Consider the following 11,032-nt stretch of genomic DNA (forward strand, 5'->3'; position numbering starts at 1 on the left):
CACCATACCGAGAGAAGACGCAGTAATAAAAACTAGCTGCTAGGTACAGAGAATATTTGTATGATGTGTTTTGGAAGGCTGGCTTTAAGAAGTATCTCAGTTATTGCAAACTTGCTGAATAAAAAGAGGAAAGAGATAGCCATAGAATTCGTCAGTTATAATCAGGATAGATGACCCATGACATTTTCTGAAAATGAATGTAAAAGTGGAACATAAAATATATGTAAAAATATAACCATAAAAATACCTTTAGTCTTAATAGTCTGAACATTGAATAATTCCATAAAGCATTCCATTAAATCCAATCTTTTCCTATCTTCTTTTTTAAGCAAAAAAAAAAAAGCCCTTATAAAATAAATCTATACCAATAATATCTTCTATTGTGGCTATATATTGAACTTAAACTAGACAATAGTTTACCTAAGGAGTACTACTGTATCAAAACAATGTCTTAGAGTGAAGTCTGGGAATTGCAGGCACCATATTTTATTATTTGTCTTGCTTTTGAATGTTCTTTGTCAAGTGAATTTACTATATGCCCACTATCCCTGGCAAACACTGAAGTTCCTTAATAACGTGAAATTATTTTTTGCATTACTTACTTCATATTCACTGAGCACTTTAAAAATGATCAAGAGACTGCTTTTAAATTTGAAAGCTATTTAAATAGCAAATATGTAGGGCAGCATCCTTTCCACTGAATCGGTTCCATTACTTTGCTTAGGCAGCATAAAACAGTCAGCCTCTGGCAGCATCTGTCCAGATGGGAATATTCATGATGAAAGGGAAATTTCAGCTGGCATGTAGCTTGTTTACCCACCTTCCTTACCAATCAGTCACACCAAAGCAGACATGAGGCATGTAGAGACAGAAGAGTGCAGCTGCACGGTGCTCATTTGCATTTGGTGTAGGGTACCGTGGAGGCAGATTTACCAACAGAAATGGGGAAAAGTGATTATCATATGATCATCAGGCCTTAAAAATATCACCACAAAAGTGTTTTGCCTTTTAATTTTGAAAAGGTACCCTCTGAGGGTACAAGTCTTTCCTGGGCTAGTCTGCAGCCCTCTGACTCCAGCCCTGCCCCTGTCTGGAGTGGAGAGGGGAGAAGGGGGCATCTCCAGCCTTGAGCCCACATCACTGCCCACACAAACCATCACAGCCCAACCTGGGCTGATGGTCTGTGCTCCTGGAATGCTTTTGGGGATTCAGTGGGGAATCAGAGGCAGGACTGGTTGGTGCTTTCTTACTGGTTGCTAGGCAAAAGAAAGAAAAAAGGGAAAAAAGCTTTTCGAGGGGAGAAGCTCCTTTTGGGCAAACAGCGATGGCTAGCCCAGAAGCGCAGCCAGCCTTTTCCAGCTTTGCAGGATGTTCCATCGAGGATGGCAACCTGCAGCTTCACCACTGATGCTCTTCTCTCTCCATGGCTGCCAGCGTATCATGCTGTTACCCCTACCTTTTGTATGGTCTAGGTGCTTTCTAGCACAAGATGCCATCTGGAACTGCATATGATCCATAAGATTCAAAGCCATCTATTCAAATTAGCAGGTGGTGTTATCATTTGGAAGTCATAAAGTTGTGACCACCTCATACGGAATAGATTGCTTCTCAATTTTTCCAATGTCATAAACTTCCAGCAGGAGCCTTTGCTACATGGAATTACACTGTGGAGTGTTAAAATACCTTACCTATTTTTATTCCAGAAACTGAAGCCTTAAGTCTTAATCTGAAAGATACTCAAAGCTCTTTTCTGCATCTGTAGGAGCCAACAATAGCAGTAACGAAAAGGAAAAAAGCTTTCTTGTTTGCTGAACTCTGAAAGTTTTAAAACATTCTCATTTTACAGCACACACCAGAAAAGGGAGAGTTGATGGTGTCCTCTCCTTGCCCCAAACCCTTGCACTGGGATATGCACTCAACAGGGGCTGTTTCTGAGGGTATCTGAACCCTCACTTCCCCCATATCGGCTCAATGTGCCAACTTCTGACTGCACAGCCGTGTCTTCTTCTGGATGTCAAGCCATAGTAGGAGAGCAAGTTGATGTGTGGTTAGTGGAACTATGTGAGACTCTAAAACCATTGCCATCCTTCTAACACACAGCATCTTTTGAGCACAGTTTTATTTTAAAATTCAGCTTCAGTTTCTCTCAAGAGGCTTGGACACCAGTTGCCTGAACTGCAATTACTGCAAGTCCTTTCAGCAATTACTGCTGGCAGTGTTTGTTCTTAAATGGTGGTGGTTTACTTCCTGTGATATTTCACATTTTAAGAATAGTGAAGTTGTTCATATGATCACAGATGCTGCACATCTCACACCAAGCACACTGACTTCTAGCCCAGTGTCTTTACTAGGCTTATGGTAATAAGTCCTAGAAATTACTTTCAAGGAAAACAAAATCTAGGGAGAAAAAAATCATTATTTAAGAGAACAAATGAAATTACACATGGTGAACATGGAGGTGCTGGGTTAATGGTTGGACTTGATGATCTTAGAGGTCTTTTCCAACCGTAATGATTCTATGATACCTTACAGTGACTGTTTGCATCTGAACTAAGAAGCTACAAATAAGTATTCTTGGCTGTTCTACCATTGTTTTCTTCTCAAACTTTTTAGTAATGGGTTGGTTTTATTACATTGCCCAAGTTACTTTTGCCTAATGTCTGCACCTCCATCTGTGAAATTTCACTGGCGTTTTCTGAGGAAAATAGGAGCAGATGGAAAACATTTTAGCTCCATATTCACTGAGCACAAGATTAAAAGAAAGGCCATGGTGCATTTTTAGTAAAGGAGGTGATTATACATAGAGCACACTTCTGTCTGAGAAGCCGTGTAATTTACAGAGCAATCTGGATTTCCTTGGTCAGCTGGTTTCCAAAATAAATTTTCACTTCTGTTGCCGCTTTTTCTTCTTCTAGGTAATTCAGAGTCCTTGATAATCAAAATCAACTCTCTGTTCTATTACCTATTAACACTGTAAATTGTTGCACCTGGAATTGATGAACCCTTGGTTTATTATGCTAGAGGAGTCCTATGCAGCTGTTCTTCCCCCAAGTGATTCATTACCACGTGAGAAATGCATCCTACATTACACAGTAGCTGAATGTTTCCTGTTTGCCATTCAACTCTCTAACACTTAGAAAAATTATAATTTAAAAAATTATTATGCATCAAAATTAGGTCAGAGTGCCAATAAAACCCAAAGTTATCACCAGAGTGCTCTTAGTATTTCAGTAAGCAGTCTGTTGGAGATGTGCCATTGGAGTTCCCCGGCTGTATTATTTACTTCAAATAGCTTTGTTCATAGATAAACATACTAAAAAAAACCCTACCAAAATGTTCTAGACACTGAAATAGAGGGTGATAAATGTTTTACATGTGACACAAGAAGTTTAAGCTTTCTGCAGAGTATGACTCAAGCAATGAAGTGCAACAGATTCTTGTGCTGTTTGTAGTTCTTCTACAAGCATCCTGTGGGACCTTGAACAAGTTATTTTATTTCTCTGGAGGAGAAGTCAAAGTGTATCCAGTAGACTTGTCAGTTGCTGTGTTTAGAAGGATGGGGATTGGTTAATTGCTGTTAAAATTGTGGTGCTGTTATATGACAGTTTAGAATCATCAAATCTTGTATTGCTTCTGAAAAAGGTAACCTACCCTCACACGATTCCCACTTGTTCACCCCATCGCTGCCTTCCTACTGCTGCAATGTGGTCCAGGTGAAGGCTGACTCTGAGGACAAATAAAATGAGCACTCCAAAGCCAGATCTGTGAAATGAGCTAGTGCACTCAAGGTCTGGGATGACTCAATGTGACAAAAAGCAGGTGATGGGAATATGTACACAAAGCATAAGGGAAAGAGGGGTTTGTGATTCACAACCTAAATTGATACCGGGTGACTGTAAACCCACACATTTCCGTTGCTCAGGATTTGTGTATTTTTTCAACTATTGTTTTTATATCAACACAGTAATGCCAAAAGAAAGCAAACTCAACTGCTACATATTATTTAGTTTGGGGAATTGTAATACCCTATGTCAGTAAAGACTGCATTTGCAATAGGAGTGCTTGAAGATATTGCTTTACCAGTAACCTCCTTCTTGGTTGCAGTGTACTTTATTGGGCTCTTACTAGCTGAGCTGAGAGTTAAGAAAATGCTTTGTGCCCCAGTTCTCCTCTCTTGAAAGAGAACTGACCCTTCTTTACCTCATGGGAACACTGAAAAAATGAACACTTTAAGCAACTGTGGTAATGACAGCTACAGAACGTTTCAGCTTCACTTTGCACTTAAACCAGCCTAACTAAAGGCTAGGCTGGGTAGTGGTGATATCTCTGGTCAGTCTGTCCCCATGCACCCATTACACATTTTTTTCCCACCATTGTGGGATTCTCATCAGTGCAGGATGGCCCTGCCCAGCCCACCAACAACAACTATTTCACAACCTCTGCTGAAACAATTTCTGCCTTTTCAACCTCTCCATTTTCCTCGCAGCTTTTGCAGGTGTCTCTCTGACTGGTGTGTAATTATTCTTCCTTTCTATTCATATGCCTCCTTCCAAATGTTAGCAATGTTAGTGTGTCTCTCAAACGGATTGTGTGGAAATTTTCCTACTCTTGAATTGTGGAAAAGCTTGTCTAAACAACCTACAACAGCTTTAAAATGGGTTGTTTGTTTGTTTGGCCTAAAAAGGGCCAGTACTTCATACTGCCTCTAGAAAACTATCTGTAACCTAATTTTCCAAACCCAAGTGCCCTGTCTGGTATGAAAGGAATTTCCAAATTTTACGTCCAATATCTTGGTTCATTTTAACTGATATGATAGCCTTTAGATAGGTCTTAATAAAAATACCCATCTGTGGTATACATGCATGCTTATACACATTTAATTACATGTGGTTCCCCAAAATAGAAGATATTGATGCATACTTAAACTGAAACTTCACCTGTTATTCAGTAACATTAACATATATTATGTATTAACCTATTGTTTAAGCAATTTGGCTTCAAACTCAGGGTCTTCAGCAGTGTTAATAGTTTTTCTCTTGGGACATCTAGGGGCATCAGGGAATAAGCACACTTCTCTTTGTAGCCTTGACTGAGAGGTAAGGAAAATTACACTTCTTATCTCTGCATATCAGTTCTGCTGCTGAAAGAAGAGGCATCCTGCCTTACCTGGAGCTTAATCGCTCATCTCGGCCTCTAAAAACTGCCTGTCCATCTTTAAAAAAGGAAGGCAGATAATTAATGTATGTAAGTTCTGATAGTCAGGAATATTAATACACATGTATGATTGTAATATAAAGCAATATACACTGTTAGATAATGATTCATTTTTAAAATCCATGTATGTATAATCTCACTATAAAGAGCTTCTGGAAAGCATTACCTATTTTGATCTCACTGTGCAGCAGGCTTCAGCCAATTTTGTAAGTCTTTCTCCTTTCTTCTTTCAACTCTATTCAGAAAATTAATATATGTCAAAAAGGCATTTACAAATGTAAGAGAAGCCTGTTATTTGCTTTGTCTTCACTGTGAAAAACCCATCACCTCTTTCCTGGCAAAGAAGGAATAAGCTTTAGGAATCTACTTCTGAAGCTCTTGTTAAAGCTTGTTCAAAGACTATGCAAGGACAGAGCTGAAAGGAGAGGCATATATAGATTCTTTACCCTTCAGTACCCTTCATATTTCTGAGTATGCAAAGATTTACTCATAGCTTTGAAGTCTTACAAAAATATGATAATAGAGGTAGCATGGACACATTGTCATAATTTAAATCAATCGCACTATAGTATACAAATAATCTCCCTTTGCTATCATTTTTTCTTAGGAACAATAGGAAGTACTAGGAATTTCTACCCACATTTTTGCTCATAACAAAAGTATCTTACCTTTCCTCCTATGGAATAGTTCCCTCTTGAAAACAACTGGATCCCTCACAATCCTCAAGGCACTGTTTTGCATGGAAGAAAATTAGAACTAGTCATAGACTTCTGCTTTTTGTTATATTATATTAATGTAGGAATAGTTAGTGATAAAAGATGATAAAAGAAAACCGGCCAGGTTTAACCTTGACAACAAAAGAAGCATAAGACAGGTGGGTAGTCCTCAAATTTAAATGCTCATGTTAATAAAGCAACATCAAATGCTTTCACAGCAAAAGCTACTGAACTGAACTTCTTACGGAGGAAAAAAATAAATCTGGTTATAATTCCTCATTCTCCTTTCCCTTTTCTGTCTTCTGAAAGATACTCAGCTGTGATTGGAAAATGTTAATCAGCTTTCACATACCTAAGACTTATTCCACTTTTTTACTAAGAGTAAGAAGTAAATGAATACATGGATAACGAATAAACGAATAAATGAATACATGTGGATAAGCTTCACAGTAGCTTCCCTTCCTGGTCATGCTCACCATTTACTTTTTCACATACAGACTTTTAAGAATTAATAAATTTTTTTTTAATCGTCTTTTCAAGAAAGAATGTGTAGAAATAAAATGCTCAGGTCACTTGGTCCGTTCAGCCTGGAGAAGAGGAGACTGAGGGGAGACTTAATTGCAGTTATAACTTCCTCTTGAAGGGAAGAGGAGGGGCAGGCACTGATCTCTTCTCTGTGGAGACCAGGAACAGGACCCAAGGGAATGGCCTGAAGTTGTGTCAGGGGAGGTTTAGGTTGGATATTAGAAAAAAGTTCTTCACCCAGAGGGTGGTTGGGCACTGGAACAGACTCCCCAGGGACGTGGTCACAGCACCCAGCCTGACAGAGTTCAAGAAGCATCTGGATGATACTCTCAGGCACATGGTGTGACTCTTGGGCATGGATGGTCCTGTACAGGGCTAGGAGTTGGACTCAATGATCCTTGTGGGTCCCTTCTAATTCAGTATATTCTGTGATTTAATGTCATGAAGAAACATATGAAAGCTCAGTAGGAGATCCCGACGTTTCATTAAAAAAAATTGAAATAATAATAATTTAAAAAAGCTAAATTTGTATATTTAATCAGGATTTCTTTTTACCAGTAGGGGCTTTTCATATAAAGCCAGCAGAAGTGAAACAGGACTTGGTTTTTTGTTGTTGTTCAGTTTTGCAGAGGTGGAACAGGAGAAATGTTTGAACTCAGAAAAATATTGTCCAAATGGCAACCATGATGCCATAGGCCTTCGCTCTCTGTCATACCATTGTTGAAGACTAAATAGCTCTAGGGCAGATTACAAGCTTTTTTGTCAGTTCCACACCATGTACTAAAATAATGTAAGTAATATGAAAAATAACACTGATTGCAGAAAGCAATAAACCCCACACTGTTCTACATAAGTGGTGAGTTTTCTAAATTATTCGCTTAGAGAAGAAATTGAGCTTTTACTCATTCCCCTATTCCACTTTCTCTGGGTATACAGAAAAGATGCTTATTTTATGCTCATTGGTTCAAAAGTAAAAGGAAGGAACAAAATTCACAAGGCAGTAAAAATTGTGACAGTAATAGTACTATGTTAATATCTTCTGAAATATCGTATGTGAGATCAAAGAAATGCAAATGTGAAGTGTTAAGATGACAGATGAGTTGATTAAACAACAAGAACACCCTTCTGTTTCATTATTCCTCCAAAATTTTGCTATGATTTAAACTCATACAAGTTTTCCTCTGATTTCATTAACACCAAAACTTCAGGGTCTTGGTTTAAATATTAGAGTGCAACTAAGTAAACTACATTTTACAGTGAAGATAATCTTTTTTCATAGGAGCCTGAGAAAGATGTATTCAACATGAATTCCAACTAAAGAGGTACCTATTTTGTGTAGTTGCAGGGCCAGCAAAGAAAGTTGCTTAAGGGGTGAATCTCAGCAGAAAACTTCAGCAGCTGATCTTTGCAGCAACTTGCCTTGTAAAAGCCTAATTCTTGGCTTGGGTTAGTCAAACTGGAAAAAAATGCCTGCTTCACACCTTCTTCTCAGTTTGCTCAAGCTTTGAAAATTCCAAAATAAAACTTGTGGATTATTGTAGTGATTTCACGTAATAACTTTTCCTTAAATTATTTTGGAAACTGTGAATAGTTCAAGTGTGGAAGCTCTTTGGTCTCCATGGCACTTGTTTACAAATCTTCCAGATACTGGTGGGTCTTAAACATAGCTCCATTTTGCTCTTTTGGGGAACAACGTGGCATATTAGGTTTACAAAAGAAACAAGGTTAAACTTTCCCTTCAAAATTCACAAATGAAAGGTGAACATTTTTGTTAAAAAACTAAATTACCCTTTTCAATTGTTTAAAAGAGAATTTATGTCCCATAATTTACCTGCATTTCTACCTGGAAGAATTACTGGTCTTTTTCCAGTCTTCTTAGGTCCTTATTTTCTCCTTGGAGTATCAAAAACTTCAGCATTATTAATATGACAAATTCATAGAAGCAGTTTCTAAATTGCTGAGTAATTTTAAATACTAAACAAGTTCCCAGAAAATTAAAATATTTTGGTGATACTTCTGCAACTTAGCCCTCAGGTAACTCCCTGCTGATTCCTTAACAATTATTAGCATCTATTGGCACTATTTTTTGGCCCTTTTTCTGTACTCTATCATAGTGTTTCCTATAGTGTATACTAATCAACCAACTTTCCATCCTATAACTGCAGCACACATTTCCTGCAAAATTATAGCCAAAAATAAGAATAGGTAAACTATACTTTCCAGGTTATATTAATTAGTATGAGTATTTTGAATTAGTCAACACTTTATGCAAGCAGTAAGACAACATTCACTGCACTTACTAAAGGAATTTAGACTATTCAGCATACTAAAAATTTACCTGCTATATGCTATACTGAGGTACAGACAAGTAGTTAAATGGAAATTAACATTTCAAGAGTAGCCATGTGATAATGAATGTGGGAAATTATGTGGGATATTTCATTTCAGACACCCCAGTGACATTATCTCAAAAGATATATTCTGTACAACCATTACCATTAACTCCTCTTTTTTTCATGGTGAAGAAATGCATCACTCTTGCAGGATAGTAATGGCTAGCCAGGGATTATTTGGAAGGCACCTTGTTATCTCCAATCCTGGTTTTGTTTTTTGTAAGCTTATGTAGTGTGTTATCAGCCGTGACTAGCTTTTCAGAATATTGCAAACTCCATTTTCCTCCTGAAAAGAACAAATACTCTTCCTCAGTCAGCATTTTAACTTAATCCGAAATGGCGATGAGAGTCTACAACAATTGCAACTGCGGGCAAAAACTAGGCAAAAATACTTAGCTTTATGTAATGATAAACTTTAATGCTGAACTTAGTGTTAAACTTTTAAACTCATAACAGCATTTTGCAAAGCTTGCAAGTATTTAGGTCCAAATTCTGCTTTAGTTTTGTAGCTATTAGTCATTCCTTCAAAATGTGAGTTTTCAGCAGGAGGGGAATGCTCCTCAAGTGCAGAAAAGATATGTATGGTGTTTAGTTTCTGCAAGTGTGGGGAAATCTAAACTTCAAATTGTCCAGATCTCTTCCAAGAATTATTACAGAATCAGAGAATATGGCAAGTTGGGAGGGACCCACAAGGATCGTTGAGTCCAACCCTTAGCCCTGCACAGGACCATTCCCAAGAGTCACACCGTGTGCCTGAGAGTATCATCCAAACACTCATTTCATACATTGTTTACATCTTTCAGGCATGGTAAAAAACAATACAGTCTGGGTTTTGTGGCCATAAAAGTATGGTGTATTAGAACATTTTCTGAGATGTTGTTTTGCCTATGGCCAGCTAAGACATCTGCCTAACTCTGCAGGAGGAATAGAAAAACAGGAATAGCTGCCACTCCTGTAGGAGAAAGACACGTGGAACTAACACACAACTTTTCTTCCTCTCTCCATCTGAGTCTACAGATGCTGGTCTCAGCCTGGTAGAGCTTAGAGAACACTGTTTGAGATGGGCCATGGCTAAACCAAGTACCCCTGCATTAACTCTGAGTACCTCTGGTGGGGTATTTTGTTCCTCTCTCCTTTTTGCACTTGCGATCTCACACATCCTCTCAAGCACATAGTGTGATTTGGGGCCAGGAGCCCCTTCCAGCTCAGGATACTCTATGATTCCATGATTCTATCCTAATACTCTGGTGCTGGGGCACTGCTTTAGTGCCAATCACTCTGATTAGCAGATAAAATAGACTGACTGCCCTGCAGCACTCTTGGGATTGAGTGTCACTCTGGTGATGAGTCTCTCAGGGTAAAAAATTTTAGGGAACTAGAAATACAAATAATTAGTAAATCTTTGAACCTCAGGAGTATTATGAAGCTTGCATATTTCGGGATATGAAAGGATAAACTGTGCTCTTTTTTTCACTTAAGAGATAACTGAATAATAAGTTACTGAAACTGTAGAGGATTGTTTTGCCCTCCTGTTACTTAAGTGACCTTGCAAAAATTATGTGTCTTGATAGTACTTCCACTTACTGCTCTTCTAGTAAGGGCAGTATGCCTGGAACTGTAATTAGGAGAAAGAATATCTTGAAATAAGCAGTATACTGCCTTTTCCAAGCAGTAACTTAAGCAGATCTGTATGATTCATGAGAAGTACTTTCAAATATATAACTTGCTCTCTACTGATAAATGCTTGTATAACTGCAAATGCTCAGATACACCCTCAGCAGTATGCATAAAAGCAGTCCAATTGACTTCAAATACAATTTTAAATATGTATGTATGTAAGTATTTGCAGAGATTCAATCTTTGTAGACATAAGCTCTAGTTCTTTTTAAGGTAAATAACCCTTTTTCTAAAGTTCAGGCAGCAAAATGTGCATGCCAATTTTCTATCTTTAAAAAATATGAGTACCAAGGTGGAGACTCAGCTTGACAGTTTCACTTAAGCAGTGCTTAGAAATCAGGTCTTTCCCAAAGGCCACTTCTGCCTTTTGCCTGAGACAACCCACAAACATGGTCTTAAAAGGACCTGTCTCCTTTCTCTCTTATTATGCCAGACTATCTCAGGTGAGACAGTCCCCACAACTCTAAGATTTCATTGAAACATTTTCTTCCTAAATGTTTTTTAAAA

The sequence above is a fragment of the Manacus vitellinus genome, unplaced genomic scaffold (genome assembly GCF_001715985.3).
Source record: "Manacus vitellinus isolate BGI_N305 unplaced genomic scaffold, ASM171598v3 scaffold_7_pilon, whole genome shotgun sequence".
NCBI lineage: Eukaryota > Metazoa > Chordata > Aves > Passeriformes > Pipridae > Manacus > Manacus vitellinus.